This window comes from Bombina bombina, chromosome 4 (genome assembly GCF_027579735.1).
Source record: "Bombina bombina isolate aBomBom1 chromosome 4, aBomBom1.pri, whole genome shotgun sequence".
NCBI classification, from domain to species: Eukaryota; Metazoa; Chordata; class Amphibia; order Anura; family Bombinatoridae; genus Bombina; species Bombina bombina.
In genome coordinates, this window is record NC_069502.1 from 394,525,643 (window position 1) to 394,550,042 (window position 24,400).

The window sequence follows — 24,400 nt, forward strand, 5'->3', positions numbered from 1 at the left end:
GCGGCTATTCCACACTTTAGGCCTAGTATGACAAAAAGCAAATTCTATCCTATAAACAGCAGAAGTCAAGGCATTGATGTATTCCAACGCACAGTAGAACATAAATTAAAACAACTATGTGATAAAATACAGAGAGAGAAAACTAGCAAAAATAAGGAAAGATATTTGCATAACCTAACCAAAGAACAAAATCTAGCCCTCAAATCTCTAAAAAACAACAGGCAGATAGTGATCAAGGAATCTGACAAAGGAGGGAATGTAGTGATAATGAATCGTGACTACTATACCAAAGAGGCTTACAGACAATTAAGTGAGGAAGATGTCTACACAAAACTAACATTTAACCCTACAAAGAAATTTAGGGATAAATTAGAGGATATTTTAACCCTGGGTAAACAAGTAGGAGCTTTTTCAGAGTCATTTTTTGAAACATTACTACCATCCACACCTTATACTCCAATTTTTTATTTTGTACCAAAATTACACAAGGACAGCAAAGAGCCACCAGGCCGACCAATCATCTCAGGGGTGGGTTCGTTACTAGAACCCCTGTCTGAGTTGGTAGACTCGTATCTCCAACCTTTAGTTGGAAACCTGATGAGTTATATCAAGGACTCCACGGATGTCCTTCAACATATGAACAACTTAACATGGAAAGAAACATACTGTCTAATGACAATAGATGTCACTGCATTGTATACCTCTATCCCACACCACCAGGGGTTGGAGGCTCTGTCATATTTTTTGAATAATTATTCTAATTATAATAAAGATATTGTATATTTTCTTTTGACGGCAGTAGAATTTCTTTTAACACACAATTATTTTCTTTTTGAGGGACATTGCTATCTTCAGAGACGTGGTACGGCCATGGGGGCAAAGTTTGCCCCCTCCTACGCTAACCTCTATATGGGGTGGTGGGAGGCCGCCCACGTCTATGGAGATAGCAACCCTCACAAGGAACATATAATTTTTTATGGCAGATACATTGACGACTTGCTGGTGGTGTGGGATGGAGATGTGGAACTTGCAAGAGATTTTGTTAGCAACATTAACATTAACAATATGAACCTCAAATTTACTTCACATGTTAGTCTTGATCATATAGAGTTTCTAGATGTAGACATCACAGTGGATACAGTACAACAAACTGTTAACACTTCAGTATATAGAAAACCCACAGGAGGTAATACTATACTAAATTACAAATCTAGTCACCCACAACATGTTAAAAAAGGAATTCCTAAGGGACAGTATATTAGGACCAAGAGACTTTGCTCAAACAGACAAACCTTTGAAAAACAATGCCAAATATTAGAAGACAGGCTCTTGCAAAGAAACTATCCACTGCCATTGCTGAAAAAAACTAAGGAAGATGTGGAAAAAATTCCCAGGGAAAATCTTTTGATATATAAGCGTAAAACTAATAAACAAAGTTTCAACAAACAAAATAAACAAAGGGAGAGTAAAATAGTGTTCAGTACTCCTTATAGTTTGGAATACCACAAAATTTGTGATATTATTAAACAATCTTTACCAATTCTTGCAACAGACACAAGCTTAGAACATATAGCAGTAGAGGGGTGTAGATATGTGGCAAGAAAAAGTAAGACAATTGGCAACATAATAGCACCATCTGACTTAGCAAGTGTAAACACTCGTACTTGGCTCCCACAAAGATTTGTTTTTTTCAAGTGCAGGGCACAAAAGTGCAAAACCTGCAGTCATGTAGTGGAAGGAATGAACTTTACTTCCACAACAACAAACCATACATATAACATTAGATATAATCTAAACTGTAAATCGAATCATGTCATCTATTTATTGACCTGTAGGGGGTGCAATATACAATATGTCGGGAAAACCAAACGCCTTGTTAGGGACAGAGCCCAGGAACACATTAGGGACATTGAAGACCCAGACATATTTACCCCAGTAGCAAGACACTTCAAGTCTGAACATTCCGGTAATGCTGCCCTTATGTTCATACAGGCAATTGACCATGTACCACCACAGAAAAGGGGTGGTGATAGGATCCAAAGGCTGGACTATAAGGAAGCCCAATGGATCTTTCTACTGAATACAAGACATCCACATGGCATTAACAAAGAGAGTGATGTTAATTTTTTTATTTAATTTTTTCATTTAATTACCTTTAAAATTTATTTGAAAACTCTCTTTGTGTGCTGACATGTATTTGTCTGCCTAATAACAAATATCAGGGATGTAAATAAAACAAAATAGTTAATTGAACACCTAACTGCATCACATTACATAGAGGTTTACACTATTAGCAACCAAAGAATAATTATATAAATATCAGTGTTTGAATAGCCAATATAACTTTAATTCCTTTTCCTTCTTCAAATTTTGTAATACATTGGTAATATTAACAGTAAAAAAAGGGAAAACAAGGGACCATATTTATATATATATAGGCTTTATAAACAAACATATTTTCATTTAGGTTTATGTTTAGGTAACTTTCCTAATCATCACTGTTATCTTTATGTTAATATATCTGCAATCAGTGTTCCCTCTATTGTTCCCTCTATTGTGCCCTCTTAGCCTGACAATAATACGGTATATTTCAAAACTAATATGACATTAAGGGGTTAACTTTTTTGTTTTTAATTGAAGAGTGTTGTTCCTTTAAATAGGAGTAGCAGTGGCAGCAATAACATAGCAGTGAACAAGTGCGCTAAGACACACGAAACATGTCTGCTGTGCTGCACTGTTACCCCTTTATTGTCAGTGTAAGCGTTTGTTAGAGCTATGGCTCTTTTTTGCTTTTAAGTGTTTTTTGAATAAAGCCTTTTTACTTTTATTCACCTTTGTACTGTCCCCCATCTTTACTTGAGGACTTAGTAGGTTTGTAGCCCTGCAGCCGCAACAAATTCTTGTATACTATATTGCCAATAGCCTGTCATGAAATTTATTCAGCCCTTGGCTGTGATGGCTGCCACCAGTTTTTAAAGACTGCAAGAAATGAAAAAGTAAAAAACTCCTGCTGGCACTGGCAAGCGTGCCTTAAGGAATATGAGTTAAGAAACTCAACTCGAGTCACATCTGTTTTAATGCGCTCTGCAGGCAGCAACGAAAAACAAAATAGGCAGGCGCACTAAGTTTTGGCTAAAAAATAAAAATGTGAAAAAAAAATATATCAGTGTTGCCGCTCCAAGATTGTGCCCCCCCGCTTAGGCGCAGTAAGGCAGCTGCCTAGGCTGCCTGTATGCAAGCGCCGGCCCTGGAAATAATGCTTGTAGTTTGTTTCAGCTGCATATGCACATATGCTGTAAGTGCCCCTTGAACCAGCATTCAATCACATATATCACTGTTATGCACAGAAGAAGCTTGGAGAGACAAACTTTTCTGTAATTCCTGTAAAGAGCGCCTGTTTGGAATTAACAAATTCCATAGACGGCCTTTGCCATTATTTCATCACTGGGATGATGTATTTATCTGAATGTGAAAAGTCTAGTGTTGCTCACATATCTAGTGACTTAGAGGAAGATACTGCTGCTGACAGAATTTCCTATTTCACCTGCCTTGTTAGAAAGTTTTTAGGCCAAATGAAGAAAAGTTTAAAAAATAACTCAATTATATCAAATTCCCCTTTCAGTTACTGAACATATGTATCGTCATCATAAGGTTGATGCTATTTCACATTTAGCAATAAAAAAAAAAAAAAAATTCACATTGATGATGCTGGCTCATTTAGATATTCCAGATAGAAACATTGAGAACATTTAATGAAGACTTTTTTTTTTTTTGCAATAAATTACCACCTTCTGGCTATATATTTATTTATCAGTGTTGATTGACAAAAATAAAGAGAAATATTGTCTTTCTGGCAGTAGTAGACTTACAAACCACTTACAAATTGTCATCTAAAGCTACTGAAGATTTGGTTATGTCTAATGATAAATGTATACTGAAAGCTAATATTGCCAGACGATAGCTCTGGTTGAAAACATTTGGTGCTTGACTTTAAAGCTAAAATTCTGTTTGGACATCACCTAGATTTGGATTTTCTATAATGCTTTTCATAATGTTTTAGAAAGAAAATTGTGTTTCTTTTTACAAAATTTAAACAAAGGTCATTCTCGTCTTTAGACACTAGTATCACTTTCATTTGTCAAGTTATGCTATTTCCAGAAACAGATTTTTTTTTACCCAAAACTGAAGACTTTAAATAAAATTAAGAAGGTTTGGTAGAGGCAAATATGCAGGAATCTCTCAAAAAATTCAGGGGGAAATTAAAGAGCCATTATACATCAGAGCATGCAATTTTATCACTTTCGAACCTGAAAACCCACGCACAAAGGAGCCACAGAGAACTGCTGGTCTAGAACGGAAACTGCCACTGATCCAATCAACAGTTCTAGTCGCATAGCCCAGCTGAGCAACTAGTGCTGCTGATTGGACCATAGCAGTTTCTGCTCAGGGCAAGCAATTCTTGGCAGCTCTGGAGGGTATTTTACCTCTCTGTTTAATCCCTTTGCAGGGGTAAAGCACTGATAAAATGACACGCACTAACCAATGAGAGCATGTATTTTTCAGCATGCCATTTTTTCCAGTATATGCCCCCTTAAAGGGACACTAAAGTCAAAATTAAACTTTCGTTAATCAGATAGAGCATGTAGTTTTAAAAGACTTTCCAATTCACTTCTATTAACCAATTTTTCACATTCCTTTTATATTCACACTTACAGAGGCACCAGCTCCTACTAAACATGTGCACAAGTTCACAGGGTATACGTATACTAGTCCGTGATTGGCTAATGGCTCACACAATCATGGGCTTATTTCAGAGTTAGTGTTATTGCCTTGTCTTCATATTATGCATTTGTTAATTATGCAATTCTGCTGTATTTAGTGGTCCTTTAAGTCTTCCTAGGATCCTTCAGTAGAAGAACATCAGGTGAAGTAATTCAGAGAGTTTCACCTCAGGAATGCAAAACCATGTTTTGCTCCTGTTTCTGGTTCTCTGGCAAACTGTGTTAGACCTTTGAGCAGTATATTGCCATTGCTAGTGTGTTTATTTAGTTTTAGGAATATCATTGTGTCAGCTACATTTACAAAAGTTCTTATTATACTTATTGAAAAACTCATAAAAGAAGGTTTTCAAGTAAAGAATTATTTGAAATATATTCTTTTATTATTATTATCTTTTTCCAATAATCTTCCATTCAAGCATCAGAACTTGTTATATCTTTCCTGATTATATAGCTGAATGCTAATATTAGAAAAAAATGAAATCATATTTCCCATCAATTTTTTATTAGTTTTTTTAGGGGGGCATCATTTTTAATTTACCCTAAGACTGAGGTTTATCAAAAGAATAAATACTATGATTTAGCTGGTACATAGTCCAATATTCAGTACCGGGATATGAGTCATAGAAAAGTTGCCAATGGTATAATTCTGTAGGAAAAGATTGATCCAAATAATATTCATCTAAGTGTTCTAAGAGAACTTGATCAGTTATAGCTACTCAATTAGCTGATTTATTTAATCAGTCACTGTTAATAGAAGTTGTTCCAAAAGACTGGCAAATTGCCAATGTAGTAACTCTTCATAAAAAGGGTAGTAGGGAAGATTCTGCTAACTATAAACCAGTCAGTTTGACTTCATTTGCAGGGAAATTAATGGAAACTCTTTTAAAGGAAAGACTTGGGTCTTTACCGTCAGACAAACAACCTAGAAGACAAAAGACAGCATGGTTTCACTGATGGAAGATAATGTCAGACTAATCTAATTTAATTATTTGACAATGTAACTAAATTAATATACCAGGAAGGAGCCGTAGATGTTACATTGCTAGACTTTAGCAAAGCATTTGACACGGTCTCGCACAACAAACTTATTTACAAAATGTATTGCCTTGGAGTAGATGCCTAGATTGTTAAGTTGGTAGAATGCTGGCTTAAGGATAGAAGGCAGAGGGTTTCAATTAATGGAGTACATTACAATAAGGGGTCAGTTACTAGTGGTGTTCCTCAAGGATCAGTTCTTGGGCCTGTTTTGTTTAACATGTTCATGTGATATTGGAAGTTTGCTTCAGGGGACGGTTTGCTGATGAAAAATTTGTAACAGAGTTGATTTTCCCAGGAGAGGTTGATCAAATAAACAGTGATATTAAAAAACTGGAGGACTGGGGAAATTAATGGTATCTGAAATGTAATATTACCAAGAGCAAATTGTGCATATAGGACCCAAAGGCCAATTATAGTCTCAATGGTACATTACTGATGGTAACTAAAGAAAAAAATAAATTTTTAGATCACTTTTCTGCCTGGCTTCCTTATTTCCTTTCCTCAGACACCCCTGCCCTCATTCTTGGCGACTTTAACATCCCTCTTGACAATCCCACTGCCTCCTCTGCAAAACAACTTCTTCAACTCACTTCCTCTTTCGGCCTGTCACAATGGACTGACTCTCCCACTCACAAAGATGGTCATTCCCTTGATCTGACTTTCACCTATCGATGCACTCTTTCAAATTTAACAAACTCCCCATTTACTCTCTCTGACCATCATCACCTAACTTGCAACATCACTTCCCTACCTACAACTCCCCCTCCCTCTACCCCTCACACCAGACTTCACAAAAGCACTAAGTCACTAGATCTGCATCAGCTCGCTAGCGCTCTCAAACCTCTCCTCTCATCCATCACCTCCTTTTCCTGCCCTGACCAATCTATCTGCCAGTATAATTCCACCCTTACATCGGTCATTGACACTCTGGCCCCTCCAACCTTAGCTCAGAAACCACACTCTCATCCTCAGCCCTGGCATACTCCTCTGACACAATACCTACGCAGATGCTCCCGTACTGCTAAGCAACACTGGAGGAAATCTCGGAGTTCAGCTGACTTTCTTCACTACAAGTTCATCCTGAACTCCTACTATTCTGCCCTTAATCTTTATAAGCAACAATATTTTCCTAATCTCATCTCTACTCTTTCCTCTAACCCTAAACGTCTGTTCTGCACGTTCAACACTCTTCTCCGCCCACCCCCACCTCCTAACACAACCTCTCTCTCAGCTCAAGATTTTGCCAGCCACTTCAACAACAAAATTGACTCCATCAGAAGTGAAATCATCTCTCAACATACTTCCAATCTCCCACCCCCTCAAAAGCTCATGATCACCCAAAACCCAAATATCCAAAAATGCAGCTCTTTTGCCCCTGTTAACTGCCCTTATACTGTCCTCCCACCTCACTACCTGTCCCCTCGACCCCATCCCCTCACAGCTACTCCCCTCCCTCTCTTCTACCCTCACCCCCATACTCACACACATTTTCAACCTCTCCCTCAGCACTGGTATATTTCCCTCATCTTTAAAACATGCACTGGCCACACCTATCCTCAAAAAACCTTCCCTCGATCCAACCTCCCCTTCTAACTACCGCCCTATTTCCCTACTCCCTCTTGCCTCAGAGCTCCTAGAAAAGCTAGTTTATGCATGTCTATCCCATTTCCTTACACTAAACTCTCTTCTTGACCCACTGCAATCTGGATTTCATTACCATCACTCTACAGAGACAGCAATTGTCAAGGTTACCAATGACCTACTTACAGCAAAATCCAAAGGCCACTTCTCTCTGCTTATCCTCCTTGACCTGTCTGCAGCCTTTGACACTGTTGACCACCCTCTTCTGCTCAAAACCCTCCAATAGTATCACCAGCATAATTCATTAATAATCATTTTTACCTATTAACCTACATTTTGATGAAAATAGTACATCCTTATTTTTCTTATAGTTATAAGCCCTGCTGATTATTTAGCTTGTCAGGCTGATACCATTTCTTCAGTGTTGGACTCCAGTTGTCACGCTACACGTAATTATATTTTGTAGTTTGTTATAAATATACAACTTATCCTGATATGTTTGACATGCTAATGGGCGATCCATAATTGGGTCTGTTCTTTATTGTTATTGATTTTATAAGTGTATCACATTTTATTTATTTCCTTATCCCAATCCACTATGTAAAATAATTATGTTACCATATCACCCAAACACGCAACAAATACCATCCACACTAGTCAGCTACATCCAATCATGTCCCACACATATATCTCTTTTACCTTCCCCCTATTATGCAAAATACGTCAGCTACATTAATATCCTATCACGCATCACATACCTTACACATCACACGACACATCCAATCACGCTTCATATACCATTCACGAGCAGTTCACTACCTTCACTTTCACATCCTATCATGTCCCCTCTAAGTGTAACGGAGCAGGGTTGTTATTATTTCAGACACAAGTAAGACACCACGTTTTTTCCACCACGTTTTTTCAGTATTTTATATTGTGTAATCATCTTCCATTAAGCGATCTAGAGTAGTATCTCAGCGGTATTGTATGACACTTTATTCAAAGGCCATGACGAAACTCAGTAAATATTTAACTGTTGTTTTATATTATATTTCAAGCATACTGGCTCTATGAATGATCACTGTGTATATAGACAATGGCGAAATCTATGTACTAAACAAACAAAATTGGCTAAGGCACAATATTTCTGTGAAAATCTGCACAATAATATATCTAACCCTAGAAAGTTTTGGAAACTCATAAATAACTTACAAAATCAACCAATCCACTTCCAACCATCCACTGTCAATGTGGATAACCAAAACCTGCAATTCCCCTTAGAAGTAGCAAATGCCTTTAACAATTATTTTGTCGGATGCTCCACCACCCTGATTGACAAACTAATAAATGGCATGCATCGTGAAGCCACAAATGTGGATCAGGCCCCAATAAAACAGCAAAGACCCAATATAGAGAAGTTCAATTTTAGACCTGTACCCTTCAATGTCATTAAAAAACACCTCAATAATCTAAAAATGAAAAAACAGTCAGGACCTGATCAAATCCCAGCAATGCTGTTGAAGCTCAGTTGCCTATGGGCCCAGCTGTTTACAGATTGCTTCATAAGAGCTGACTACAACAGTGAAACTCTCAGCAGGGCCCTCTACCCACTTGACCCCTACAAAAGCTATCCTGTACACCGACTATGTTTACACCGCTGCGGAATCTGTTGGCGCTCTACAAATACCTGATAATAATAATAATAATAAAGATGAAGGGGACTTAAGAATTATTATTTCAGAAGATTTAAAATTTGGTTCATAATGCAGCAGTGTAGCCAAGAAGGCCAGTCAAATACTTAGTTGCAATGAAACAGGTATTATTAGCAGAAATAGTAAGGTTCTTATGCCACTTTACAGAACATTAGTCTTGGCAGAATGCCAAGCTTCCAAGGTATGGCTCAAGGTCAAGAGATCCTGAGGCCGCCGAGAGATGGTCTGGCGGTTCCTTGGGACTTCGGTCTAGCATACCTGTTTCCTCCGTTTGCTCTCCTTCCTCAAGTCTTTGCTTATATCAAATAGGAGAGAGCATCTGTAATTCTAATAGCTCCTGCATGGCCTCGCAGGATCTGATTTGTGGACCTAGTGAAGATGTCATCTCTTCCACCTTGGAGGTTACCTCTGAGAAAGGACCTTCTAAATCAGGGTCCTTTCCTCCATCCAAATCTCGTTTCTCTAAAGCTGACTGCTTGGAGATTGAACGCTTAGTTCTGGTTAAGTGTGGGTTTTCTGAGTCTGTTGTTTATACTATGATTCAGACTCACAAGCCTTTTACTCATAAGATTTACCATAAGGTATTGTGTAAATACCTTTATTGGTGTGAATCGAAGGGCTACTCTTGGATTAGGGTCAGGATTCCTAGAATTTTGTCTTTTCTCCAGGATGGTCTGGAGAAAGGATTGTCAGTCAGTTCTCTAAAAGGTCAGATTTCTGCATTATCTATTCTTTTACATGGCAGATATGCCAGATGTTCAATCCTTTTGTCAGGCCCTGGTTAGAATCAGGCCTGTGTTTAAATCTGTTGCTCCTCCTTGGAGCCTTAACCTAGTTCTTAGAGTTTTGCAGCAGGCTCCGTTTTGAGCCAATGCATTCCATAGATATTAAGCTGTTATCTTGGATGGTTTTGTTTCTTATGGCTATTTCTTCTGCTCGGACTCTCGGCTTTGCAGTGTGATTCGCCTTACCTTATTTTTCATGCGGATAAGGCGGTACTTCATACTACATCGGGCTTTCTCCCTAAGGTGGTTTTGGATAGAAATATTAATCAGGAGATTGTTGTTGCTTCTCTCTGTCCTAATCCTTCCTCTCATAAGGAACGTCTGTTGCAGAACTTGGATGTGGTGCGCGCTCTAAAATTCTACCTACAGGCTGCTAAGGATTTTCATCAGTCTTCTGCCCTGTTTGTTTCTCTGCAAAGCGTAAGGGCCAGAAGGCTACTTCTACTTCTCTTTCCCTCTTGTTGATAAGAATGATTGATTTTGCTTATTAGACCGCTGGACAGCAGCCTCCTGAGAGACTTACAGCTCATTCCACTAGGGCTGTCTCCTCTTCTTGGGCTTTTAAAAATGAAGCTTCTATGGGACCAATTTGCAAGGCTGCAACTTGGTCCTCTCTGCATACCTTTTCCAAATTCTTCAAATTTGATACTTTTGCCTCGGCTGAGGCTTTCTTTGGGAGAAAAGTTCTTCAAGTGGTGGTGCCTTCTGTTTAGGTCTGCCTGTCTTATTCTCCCTTCCATATTCATTCCGTGTCCTCTAGCTTGGGTATTGGTTCCCACTAGTAATTGGAATGATGTTGTGGACTCTCCATGTCTTTGAAAAGAAAACAAAATTTATGCTTACCTGATAAAAATGTCTTTCTTTCTGGACATGGAGAGTCCACAACCCCACCCTTATTAGACAGTATTTTTTTTTTTTAAACCTCAGGCACATCTACACCTTTTTGTTATCTTTTTTTTCCATTTTCCTTTGGCTGAATGAATGGGGGTTTTGGGTAAGGGAAGTGACACTTTAGGAATATCCCTAAGAACAGTATCAAACACAGTGTTTCTAGACATCATAGGATATGTAAATATCATGGTAAATGTAATTTTCACATAACCCCCCTTGAGAGTATCCCTCATATTAGAGGGTCCAATAGGTATACAAGACTCCGACAATGGGAGACCTATTGAATCTTCAAATTTGGGAGCCTTTTTCCGGAGGGATTAAATGAAAATCTTGATATGGCAGCTTTTTTATTTAGACCACCAAATATGAGCTAAGCAAGCCTCTTTCTCGAGATAGGTCATATGCCTTTTGACAACTAGCATGCAGATACTATCATAACCCTTAGGGACATCATTATTATATTAGATACCATTATCACATTCATGAATAGTTGAACATAGTGGAATTTAAAACTCCACTGTGAACTCAATATACTTTATACACATAGGAGGGAACAGCTGATTTATAGTTAAGTTTATTATAGCCACCTTAGGCAGGTGTAGTGTAGTTTCTATCTCCAGTAATATATTATGCAATCATTTTAAACAAATACTATTAGAGTATATTTACAAAAGTGCATTACACATCGATTTCACCACTAATGAAAATGTTTTACACTATAATAAATATTATTATATTTTTTTAGTAACATAAGATTGAATTGTATGACACTGCTCTTACTATACCATCACTAGTTCAATGTGATAGTATACAGATAGGTTTATATCAGCTATATATAAAGTTAGGTATCCCTTTAGAATACATTCACAAAAGTGCATTAAGCATTGTATTCACACTTAAGAACATATTTACACCTTAGTAAATATCAAGAGATTTTATTAGTAATATAAGATCGTTTTGTATGACATACCTTTTACTATAGTATCACCAGCATAATTCATTAATAATCATTTTTACCTATTAACCTACATTTTGATGAAAATAGTACATCCTTATTTTTCTTATAGTTATAAGCCCTGCTGATTATTTAGCTTGTCAGGCTGATACCATTTCTTCAGTGTTGGACTCCAGTTGTCACGCTACACGTAATTATATTTTGTAGTTTGTTATAAATATACAACTTATCCTGATATGTTTGACATGCTAATGGGCGATCCATAATTGGGTCTGTTCTTTATTGTTATTGATTTTATAAGTGTATCACATTTTATTTATTTCCTTATCCCAATCCACTATGTAAAATAATTATGTTACCATATCACCCAAACACGCAACAAATACCATCCACACTAGTCAGCTACATCCAATCATGTCCCACACATATATCTCTTTTACCTTCCCCCTATTATGCAAAATACGTCAGCTACATTAATATCCTATCACGCATCACATACCTTACACATCACACGACACATCCAATCACGCTTCATATACCATTCACGAGCAGTTCACTACCTTCACTTTCACATCCTATCATGTCCCCTCTAAGTGTAACGGAGCAGGGTTGTTATTATTTCAGACACAAGTAAGACACCACGTTTTTTCAGTATTTTATATTGTGTAATCATCTTCCATTAAGCGATCTAGAGTAGTATCTCAGCGGTATTGTATGACACTTTATTCAAAGGCCATGACGAAACTCAGTAAATATTTAACTGTTGTTTTATATTATATTTCAAGCATACTGGCTCTATGAATGATCACTGTGTATATAGACAATGGCGAAATCTATGTACTAAACAAACAAAATTGGCTAAGGCACAATATTTCTGTGAAAATCTGCACAATAATATATCTAACCCTAGAAAGTTTTGGAAACTCATAAATAACTTACAAAATCAACCAATCCACTTCCAACCATCCACTGTCAATGTGGATAACCAAAACCTGCAATTCCCCTTAGAAGTAGCAAATGCCTTTAACAATTATTTTGTCGGATGCTCCACCACCCTGATTGACAAACTAATAAATGGCATGCATCGTGAAGCCACAAATGTGGATCAGGCCCCAATAAAACAGCAAAGACCCAATATAGAGAAGTTCAATTTTAGACCTGTACCCTTCAATGTCATTAAAAAACACCTCAATAATCTAAAAATGAAAAAACAGTCAGGACCTGATCAAATCCCAGCAATGCTGTTGAAGCTCAGTGCGCTGGCAATTGCTAAGCCTGTCACAACCCTAATTAACGAATCCTTGGTGTCTGGATACATACCCAAAATCTGAAAAACTGCAAGAGTAGTGCCTATTCATAAAAGTGGGGAGTTAACCTTGGTTTCTAACTATCGCCCTATATCATTGCTCCCTGTATTGTCAAAAATCGGTGAAAAATGCGTCCAATAATGCGTATTATCAACTTTCTAACTATCTGACCCCTGATCAATCAGGTTTTAGACCGAATCACTCCACTACAACTGCCCTCCTAAAAGTTTGCAACGACATCCAAACTGGCATGGAACAAGGAGACCTAACTGGAGCTATTTTCCTTGATTTTGCTAAGGCTTTTGACACAGTGGACCATGACATACTACTTCTCAAACTAAAAAACTCTGGTATTGCTGATCGCCCGTTAACCTGGTTTAAATCATATGTATTGGATCGATCACAATATGTCTCTGTTTCTAACAGTGACTCCCTCCCTCTCCCAGTCATGTGTGGTGTTCCCCAAGGTTCCATTCTCGGCCCCCTACTATTCACATTATTTACGCAGACAACACGGTCATTTATGCAAACATATCTGATCTGCCGCAGCTTGAAGCAGTGCTCCAAGACCAGTTCACAGAGGTAGAAAAGTGGATCTCGAAAAACAAACTCTTCCTAAACACTGACAAAACTGTCACAATGATCTTTGGAACGGGACCTAAATTACAAAAATTACAAAATTCCCATCTTCGCATCAAAACAAAATCCAATTGCACGCTGACCGCAGTCCACTCTTTTAAATACTTAGGTATGTTGTTAGACCCCAATCTATCTTTTGGACTCCACATAGAAATACTTGCCTCTAAACTTTATCCAAAACTAGGTGCCCTGTACAGAAACAAATCTTGCCTCAGCCCTACAGTAAAGGAAAAGATTGTACAGCAAATGCTGATACCTATCTTGGATTATGGAGACATAGTATATGCACCTGCTCCGCAAACTCACCTTAATAAACTAAATACATTATATAACTCGTTCTGTCGCTTTGTGCTACAATGTAACTACAGGACCCACCATTGTGACATGCTAAAAGAACTAAACTGGCTGTCGCTGGAATCCAGACGCACCCTCCATCTTTCCTGCCTTGTCTTTAAGAGCCTTTCTGGGAAGCTCCCACCCTACCTGAGCAGAATGCTCTCCCCTGCTATTCCCACCTCCTATAACCTCCGATCCAATAACAGCACATTATTTAGCTTGCCTCAATACAAAAAGAAAGCAGCTCGATCCTCCTTTTCCTACCGAGCACCACAGTTATGGAATGACCTCCCGCACACTTTCAAACCTTCCCCAAGCCTAATAGCCTTTAAGAGATCCCTCTCTGCATATCTCAAAACAGAATGCTCCTGTCATGGTTGATTAAATATTTTGTACCTGCTCTATGTTAAATGTTTGCATATATTGTGTATTATTATTGTTTTTGTATTTTATTGTACCCTATTGTATCAATGCAATGTTTTGTGGTCCCAGGACATACTTGAAAACGAGAGAAATCTCAATGTATCCTTCCTGGTAAAATATTTTATAAATAAATAAATAAATATTAGTTCATTTCCACAAAACGATACTTTCTTTAAGTGAGTACAGGTAAAACCCGTATCTAATATTGAGAGGCTATACCTTCACACAATTGACAGTATGATGTTCTTTTTAAAAAAACAAAATTGTACCAAATAATTATTTAGACAAGGTATTTTTCCTTCTGTTATTACAACATAGGGTCAAGTGGCGTTGATTGTTCTCTAGAGAGAGGTTTCTAGCATTTTGCAATAAGATGTTATTTTATATCTATGTGGATGAAGCTCACTACTTGTACAAGATGAGGGCTTGTTATATTGTATCCATTTGCTATATGTTTGTTTACTTGTTGCCAATAGTGAATTGCTAATTAGCACAATTGTATAAACATGGGGAAAAGGGAGGGGTGGGGGTGGGGTTACCATGTTTTATGTTTTATAAAAAGCCAGAGCTTCCATTGTTAAGACAGATGCCTGATGAAACAGCCTGTCTGGCTGAGAAACGTGTTGCAACTGTTTTTAAAACATTTATTATTACTTTGGTTGGGGTGTATTGAGTACATCCTTGCTTTTAAATAAATTACCTTTTATCCACGGTTTGGAAGCCTGAGCTTTTTTTATTCTCTGGATTACCTGGATCCACCATCCTGTTGCAGGATCAGTGTAGCTGGGTTACTGCAATTCCCCAGCCTGCACCAATTAGCACATGGGGGCTGCTCATTTTGTGAGTATTATACCATCTACCTGATCTGTTACTACAATTATTCCAGCAGAGTTGCACTAGGAGGCAACCTCTCTCTTTGTGATTCCTTTAACAGATTCCAGTTTCTTTATCCATCTTCACGAGAGGAGCTGCCCACCACATAGGAGGACTTATTCGGATGAACCACTTCAACAGATGTACAATTTTGGAAATCCATAAATACCGGACTTTTATATATTAGACCCCTACATATGGATTCAGCTAAGTTAACCAGTATAGTATAATATATAACTACTGAATGGTTATTGTATATTATAATTCAATATATTATATTGTTTTACACATTAGCTATTGTTTGGTGATTTGCATATTGGTCTATACACTATCTGTACATTTGTGGGTCTTGATTTTTATTAAGAATTTGACATACTAATAATTTCCTTTCTGGTATTGTTGAGTTGTGTATCATACTGATTGATATATATCCTTTTTCTGTCTGCAAGTAGCATTTGATTTGCAAAAATTCCATTAGTCTTCAGCGCCCCCTAGGGTTGTACACCTAGGTGTAATCAACAGTTTTTGAGGGAAGTGACACTTAACAGCTTTGCTGTGGTGCTCTTTGCCTCCTCCTGCTGGCCAGGAGTGAATATCCCACTAGTAATTGGAATGACTTTGTGGACTCTCCATGTCTGGAAAGAAACGGCTAGATTACGAGTTTTTGTCGGTAAGGCTTGCGTCTCTAACGCTCCTTTTTTTTCCACCGCTCCCTTAAGCCAACGCTGGTATTACAGGTTTTTTTAAACCTGGCGTTAGCCGCAAAAAGGTGAGCGTAGAGCAGAATTTAGCTCAACATCTCACCTCAATACCAGCGTTGCTTACGGTAGCGGTAAACTGGCAAAACGTGCTCGTGCACGATTTCCCCATAGGAAACAATGGGGCTGAGCTGGCTGGAAAAAAACCTAACACCTGCAAAAAAGCAGCGTCCAGCTTCTAACGCAGCCCTATTTTTTCCTATGGGAAAATAAAAAATATGTCTGCACCTAACACCCTAACATGAACCCCGAGTCTAAATACCCCTAATCTTACACTTATTAACTCCTAATCTGCCGCCCCCGACATCGTCGCCACCTGCATTTTATTATTAACCCCTAATCTGTCGCTCCGGACTCCGCCGGCACCTACATTATACTTATGAACCCCTAATCTGCTGCCCCCAACATCGCCGACACCTACATTATAGTTATTAACCCCTAATCTGCCTCCCCCAACGTCGCCGCAACCTAACTACACTTATTAACTCCTAATCTGCTGACCGGACATCGCCGCCACTTTAATAAATGTATTAACCCCTAAACCGCAGCACTTCCGCCTCGCAAACACTAGTTAATTTTTATTAACCCCTAATCTGCCTGCCCTAACATCACCGACACCTACTTACATTTATTAACCCCTAATCTGCCATCCCCAACGTCGCCGCTACTATAATAAAGTTATTAACTCCTAAACCTAAGTCTAACCCTAACACCCCCCTAATTTAAATATAATTTAACTACATCTAAACAAAATAACTACAGTTAAATAAATTATTCCTATTTAAAACTAAATACTTACCTGTAAAATAAACCATAAGATAGCTACAATATAACTAATAGTTACATTGTAGCTATCTTATGATTTATTTTTATTTTACAGGCAACTTTGTATTTATTTTAACTAGGTACAATAGTTATTAAATAGTTATTAACTATTTAATAACTACCTAGCTAAAATAAGAACAAAATTACCTGTAAAATAAATCCTAACCTAAGTTACAATTACACCTAACACTACACTATCATTAAACAAATTACCTAAACTACCTACAATTAATTACAATTAAATTCAATAAATTAAATTACGAAAAAAAACAAACACTAAATTACGAATAAAAATAAAAATAACAAGAAGTTTAAACTAATTACACCTAATCTAAGCCCCCTAATAAAATAAAAAGCCCCCCAAAATAATAAAAAGCCCTACCCTATACTAAATTACAAATAGCCCTTAAAAGGGCCTTTTGCGGGGCATTGCCCAAAAGTAATCAGCTCTTTTACATGTAAAAAAAAGAATACAATACCCCCCCAACATTGCAACTCACCACCCACACACCCCTACTCTAAAACCCACCCAATACCCCCTTAAAAAACACTACCCCATTGAAGATCACCCTACCTTGAGCCGTCTTCACCCAGCCGGGCACCAGTGGTCATCCGATCCGTCCAGAAGTCTTCATCCGATGGGCCAGAAGAGGACATCCAGACCGGCAGAAGTCTTCATCCTATGAGGGCAGAAGAGGACATCCGGACCGGGAGAAGGCTTCATCCAAGCGGCATCTTCTATCTTCATCCATCCGACGAGGAACGGCTCCATTTTGAAGACCTCCGGCGCAGAACATCCTTCTAGGCCGACGACTAATGACGAATGAATATTCCTTTATATGACGTCATCCAAGATGGCGTCCCTCAAATTCTGATTGGCTGATAGGATTCTATCAGCCAATCGAAATTAAGGTAGGAAAAATCTGATTGGTTGATGCTATCAGCCAATCGGATTGAAGTTCAATCCGATTGGCTGATTGGATCAGCCAATAGAATGCGAGGTCATTTCTATTGGATGATCCAATCAGCCAATCGGATTGAACTTTATTTAATGATAGTGTAGTGTTAGGTGTAATTGTAACTTAGGTCAGGATTTATTTTACAGGTAAATTTGTACTTATTTTAGCTAGGTAGCTATTAAATAGTTAATAACTATTTAATAACTATTGTACCTAGTTAAAATAAATACAAAGTTGCCAGTAAAATAAAAATAAATCATAAGATAGTTATAGATTAGTTATATTGTAGCTATCTTATGGTTTATTTTACAGGTAAGTATTTATTTAATTGTAGTTATTTTATTTAGATGTATTTAAATTATATTTAAATTAGGGGGGTGTTAGGGTTAGACTTAGGTTTAGGGGTTAATAACTTTATTATAATAGCGGCGACGTTGGGGGTGGCAGATTAGGGGTTAATAAATGTATGTAGGTGTCGGCGATATTAGGGCAGGCAGATTAGGGGTTAATAAAAATTAGCTAGTGTTTGCGAGGCGGGAGTGCAGCGGTTTAGGGGTTAATACATTTATTAAAGTGGCGGCGATGTCCGGTTGGCAGATTAGGGGTTAATAAGTGTAGTTAGGTTGCGTCGACGTTGGGGGCGGCAGATTAGGGGTTAATAACTATAATGTAGGTGTCGGCGATGTTAGGGGCAGCAGATTAGGGGTTCATAAGTATAATGTAGGTGGCGGCGATGTCCGGTCGGCATATTAGGGGTTAAAAATATTTATTATAGTGTTTGCTATGTGGGGGGGGGGCTCGGTTTAGGGTTAATAGGTAGTTTATGGGTGTTAGTGTACTTGTTAGCACTTTGGTTAAGAGTTTTATGTTCCGGCGTTCATAAAACTCTTAACTACATACTTTTAAATGCGGTAGGAGTCTTGACAGGAGAGGGTCTACCGCTCACTTCTTACAAGACTCGTAATACCAGCGTTAGGCAAATCCCATAGAAAAGATAGGATATGCAATTGACGTAAGGGGATTTGCGGTAGCCTCGAGTCGCGGAAGAAAAGTGAGCGGTAGACCCTTTCCTGCCTGACTCGTAATACCAGCTGGTGTTAAAAAGCAGCGTTGGGGCCTCTCAACGCTGCTTTTTAAGGCTAACGCCAAACTCGTAATCTAGGCGAAATAAATTTATCAGGTAAGCATAAATTTTTTAGTTTTTTATTATTTTGGATAATTTCATTTATTATTTTTTGTAATCTTAGATTTTTTTAAGTTTTTCGTAATTTTAGTGTTTTTTTTGTAATCTTAGATTTTTTAAAACTTTTTTAGTGTTAGGATTTTTTAATTTTGTAACTTAGGTTTTTTATTTTTCATTTATTTTAGTTTTTTAAAATAGTAATGTAAGGTTTAATTTATAGTTTAAGCTTAGTTTTTTTTTATTTTACCGGAATTTTTTTTTTTAAGGTAGTTAGGATATTGTAACTTTTATTTAAAGTTAGGGGGTGTTAGGTTTAGGGGTTAATAGTTTAATTTAGTGTGTTGTGAATTGGGGGCCCGGCAATTTAGGGGTTAATAGTTTTATTATAGTAGTTGCGATGTGGGGAGCCGGCGGTTTAGGGGTTAATAGGTTTATTATGGTAGTTGCGATGTGGGGGGTCAGCGGTTTAGGGGTTAAAAGGTTTATTTAGTGTTGGCGATGTGGGGGGTCGGCGGATTAGGGGTTAATAAGTTTAATAAAGTATTTGTGATGTGGGGGTCAGCGGTTTAGGGATTAATCGGTTCATTTATTGTTGGTGATGTGGGGGTCGGTGGTTTAGGGGTTAATAGGTTTATTTAGTGTTGGGGATGTGGGGAGTCAGCGGTTTAGGGGGCATATTTATCAAGCTCCGAATGGATCTTGAGGCCCCGTGTTTCTGGCGAGCCTGCAGGCTCGTCAGAAACAGCAGTTATGAAGCAGCGGTCACAAAGACCGCTGCTCCATAACCTGTCCGCCTGCTCTGAGCAGGCGGACAGACATCGCCGGAAATCAACCCGATCGAGTAGGGCAGGGGACGGTCTTTTGAGCTGCTGGTGCAATGCTGAATACGGCGAGCGTATTGCTCACCGTATTCAGCGAGGTCTGTCGGACCTGATCCACACTGTCGGATCAGGTCCGACAGACCTTGATAAATATGGGCCAATGTCTGAATAATGAAAAAAAAAGTTGGAGGTTTCATATTCCTTTAAGTGTCTTGAATTTGAACCCCCAATGATTAATATCTTCACATATTTAAAATTAAAAAACCTTTCAGCTAGATTACGAGTTTTGAGCGCTATAGAGAAATTAATGAACGCAACAAAAGTTACGTTATTTAATTTTCTATAGCGTTGCCATTACAAGTTTTCAAACATACGCCTTTTGCGTGCGATATGGTTGCATTGAGCTCCATACCGCACACAATCAGAGCGCTGCTGAGACGTGCTCGTGCACGATTTCCCCATAGTCATCAATGGGGAGAGCTGGCAAAAAAACAAAACCTAACACCTGCGATCCCGGAAACAAAAGTTCCGTAACCCAGCCCCATTGATGTCTATAGGGAAATAAAAATACAGTTTAAAAGTAACACCCTAACATAAACTCTGAGTCTAAACACCCCTAATCTGCTGTCCCCAACATCGCTGACGCCTGCCTACAGTTATTAACCTTTAATAACTGTAGGCAGGCTCCCGATATTGCCACTACCTAAATAAAATTATTAACCCCTAATCTGCCGCTCCCGATATCGCCACCACTATACTACATTTATTAACCCCTAAACCACCAGCCCCCACATCACAACAAGCTAAATTAAACTATATTAACCCCTAAACCTAACCCTAATGTAACCTTAACCCTAACGTAACCTTAAACCTAACCCTAACATCCCCTAACTTTAACATAATAAAAATATAGCTAAATTAAATTTACAATTATTAACTAAATAAAATTATTAACCCTTAAACCGCCAGCCCCCCACATTGCAACAAGCTAAATTAAACTATATCAACCCCTAAGCCTAACCCTAACCCTAAACCTAACCCACCTAACTTTAACATAATTAAATTAGATCTAAATTAAATTTACAATTATTAACTAAATAATACCTAGTTAAAACTAAATACTTACCTGTGAAATAAAACCTAAGCTAGCTACAATATAACTAATAGTTATATTGTACCTAGCTTAGGTTTTATTTTTATTTCACAGGTAAGTTTGTATTTATTTTAACTAGGTAGACTAGTTAGTAAATAGTTATTAACTATTTACTAACTAACTAGTTAAAATAAATACAAACTTACCTGTGAAATAAAACCCTGCCTTACACTAAAACCTAAATTACAAAAAATAAAAATATCCCAAAAAATAAAGATTAATCCTATTCTAAAAAAAACCCACCCCAAAATAAAAAAACGACTCTAGAATAAACTACCAAGGGCCCTTAAAAGGGCCTTTTGTGGGGTATTGCCCTGAGATAAACAGCTCTTTTACTAAAAAAAAATACAAACACCCCCTAACACTATACAAACCCCCACCCCCCAAACTACCAAGGGCCCTTCTATTTCGAATTAGCCAATAGAATGAGAGCTGCTTAAAGCCTATTGACTGATTTGAACAGCCAATAGGATTTTAGCAGCTCTAATTCCTATTGGCCGATTCAAAATTTTCAGCCAATAGGAATGCAAGGGACGCCATCTTGAATTGCATTCGTGACCGTATGAAGAGAATGCTCCGCGCCGGATGTCTTCAGGATGGACCCAGTCTTGCCACCTGGATGAGGACTTCGCCGGCTGGATGAAGATAGAAGAGGCCGCCTGGATGAAGACTTCTTGTCGCATGGATGATGACTTCGCCGGCTGGATGGATCCTTCCAGCGGGACTTCAAAAACTGTAAGTGGATCGTAGGGGTTTAGTGTTAGGCTTTTTTAAGTTTTTTTTTTTAGATTAGGGTTTGGGCAATGCCCATACAAATGCCCTTTTCAGGGCAATGGTTTGCTTAGGTTATTTTAGATAGTTTTTTTTATTTGGGGGGGTTGGTTGGGTGGTGGGTTTTACTGTTGGGGGGATTGTATTTTTTTTACAGGTAAAAAAGCTGATATCTTTAGGGCAATGCCCCACAAAAGGCCCTTTTAAGGGTCATTGGTAGTTTATTGTAGGCTAGGTTTTTTTTTTTGGGTGGGCTTTTTTATTTTGATAGGTGTAATTCTTTTTTATTTTTGATAATTTGTTATTTTTCGTAATTTACTGTTTGGTTTTATATATAATTTAGTTCATTTTTATTTTTTGTAATTAGATACTTTTTGTAATTTTTAGAGTAGTGTTTTTTAATGTGTAGTTTAGTTTTATTTAATTGGTAGTTAGTTTAATTTTAGTTTAATAATTATAATAGTTTTATTGTTAGTTTATTTTTTTTTTTTAATTTGACAAATAAGTTTTAATTTTATTTAAGATAGGGAAATTGTAATTTTAATATAAAGTTAGGGGGACGTTAGGTTTAGGGGTTACTAGTTTAAATTAGTTTATTTTGTTGTGGGGGCTTTCGGTTTAGGGGTTAATAGTTTATTTTAGTATATTTTGTTGTGGGGGGCTTGCGGTTTAGGGGTTAATAGGTTTATTATAGTGGCGACAATGTCGGGGAGCGGCGGAATAGGGGTTAATACATTTTTTTAGTGGCGGCGATGTCAGGAGTGGCAGATTAGGGGTTAATAAATTTATTGTAGTGTTTGCGATGTGGGAGGGCCTTGGTTTAGGAGTTAATAGGTAGTTTATGGGTGTAAGTGTACTTTGTAACAGCTTTGTAGCGTAAAACTCATAACTACTGACTTTAGATGGCGGTACAGATCTTGTAGTTTTAGGCTGTAACGCTCACTTTTTAGCCTCACCGCAAAACTCGTAATAACGGCACTATGGGAATCCCATAAAAAAATGTCTGACTTTGTGGTACAGGCTAAAAGGTGTGCGATACACCTATACCGACAACACTTGTAATAGCTGCGGTGCTGTTTTAACACTGAAAATGCCCTATTTTCATCGTTAAAAGCCGCAACGCAAAACTTGTAATCTAACTCTTTGTTAACAAGTAATACACACACATATATATATATATATATATATAAATACACACAGAGAGAAGCACACTCACAGGAACGAACAACTGGCTTAATACCATTGTTAGCCTGTTCTATTGCGATTTACCACCTGGGTGCAGCTTCTTTTAGCCCAGTAATGCTTTTTACAGAGTAGAACTTTCCTGTAGTATATCAGTCTGATTCCGCTTATTATAGTCAGTCCAGCACCGAAATACCAGGCAATTCCTCTCTGAACAAGGAACACAGCAATCCCAGACGATCGTTTCGGACTTCATTGGGCCTCGTTAGTGAGGTGTAGCCATATCCCTCTAAGCACACTGAGCAAGGAGTCCACGTCTGGTTTCCCTTTTTTCCCATAGGGAGACTAAAAACACAGAGAGAAAAGCACACTCACAGGAAGAACAACCGACTCAATACCATTGTTAGCCTGTTCTATAGCGATTTACCACCTGGGTGCAGCTTCTTTTAGCCTAGTAATGCTTTTCACAGAATAGAACTTTCCTGTAGCATATCAGTCTGATTCCGCCAATTATAGTCAGTCCAGCACCGAAATACCAGGCAGTTCCTCTCTAAACAAGGAACACAGCAACCCCAGACGATCGTTTCGGCCTTCACTGGGCCTCGTCAGTGAGGTGTAGCCGTATTCCTCTAAGCACACTGAGCAAGGAGTCCACATCTGGTTTCCCCTTTTTCCCATAGGGAGACTAAATACACACAGAGAGAAGTGCACTCACAGGAAGAACAACCGGCTCAATACCATTGTTAGCCTGTTCTATAGCTATTTACCACCTGGGTGCAGCTTCTTTTAGCCCAGTAATGCTTTTCACAGAGTAGAACTTTCCTGTAGCATATCAGTCTGATTCTGTCTATTATAGTCAGTCCAGCACCGAAATACCAGGCAATTCCTCTCTGAACAAGAAACACAGCAACCCCAGACGATCGTTTTGGCCTTCATTGGGCCTTGTCAGTGAGGTGTAGCCATAAGCCATATTCCTCTAAGCACACTGAGCAAGGAGTCCATGTCTGATTTCCCCTTTTTCCCCATAGGGAGACTAAATACACACAGAGAGAAGCACACTCACAGGAACGAACAACCGGTCAATACCTTTGTTAGCCTGTTCTAAGGAGATTTACCCCCTGGGTGCAGCTTCTTTTAGCCCAGTAATGCTTTTCACAGAGTAGAACTTTCCTGTAGCATATCAGTCTGATTCTGCCTATTATAGTCAGTCCAGCACCTAAATACCAGGCAATTCCTCTCTGAACAAGGAACACAGCAACCCCAGACGATCGTTTCGGCCTTTATTGGGCTTTTTTTTTAGTCTCCCATAGGGAGACTAAATACACACAGAGAGAAGCACACCCAGGTGGTAAATCGCCATAGAACAGGTTAACAATAATATTTAACCAGTTGTTCGTTCCTGTGAGTGTGCTTCTCTCTGTGTGTAT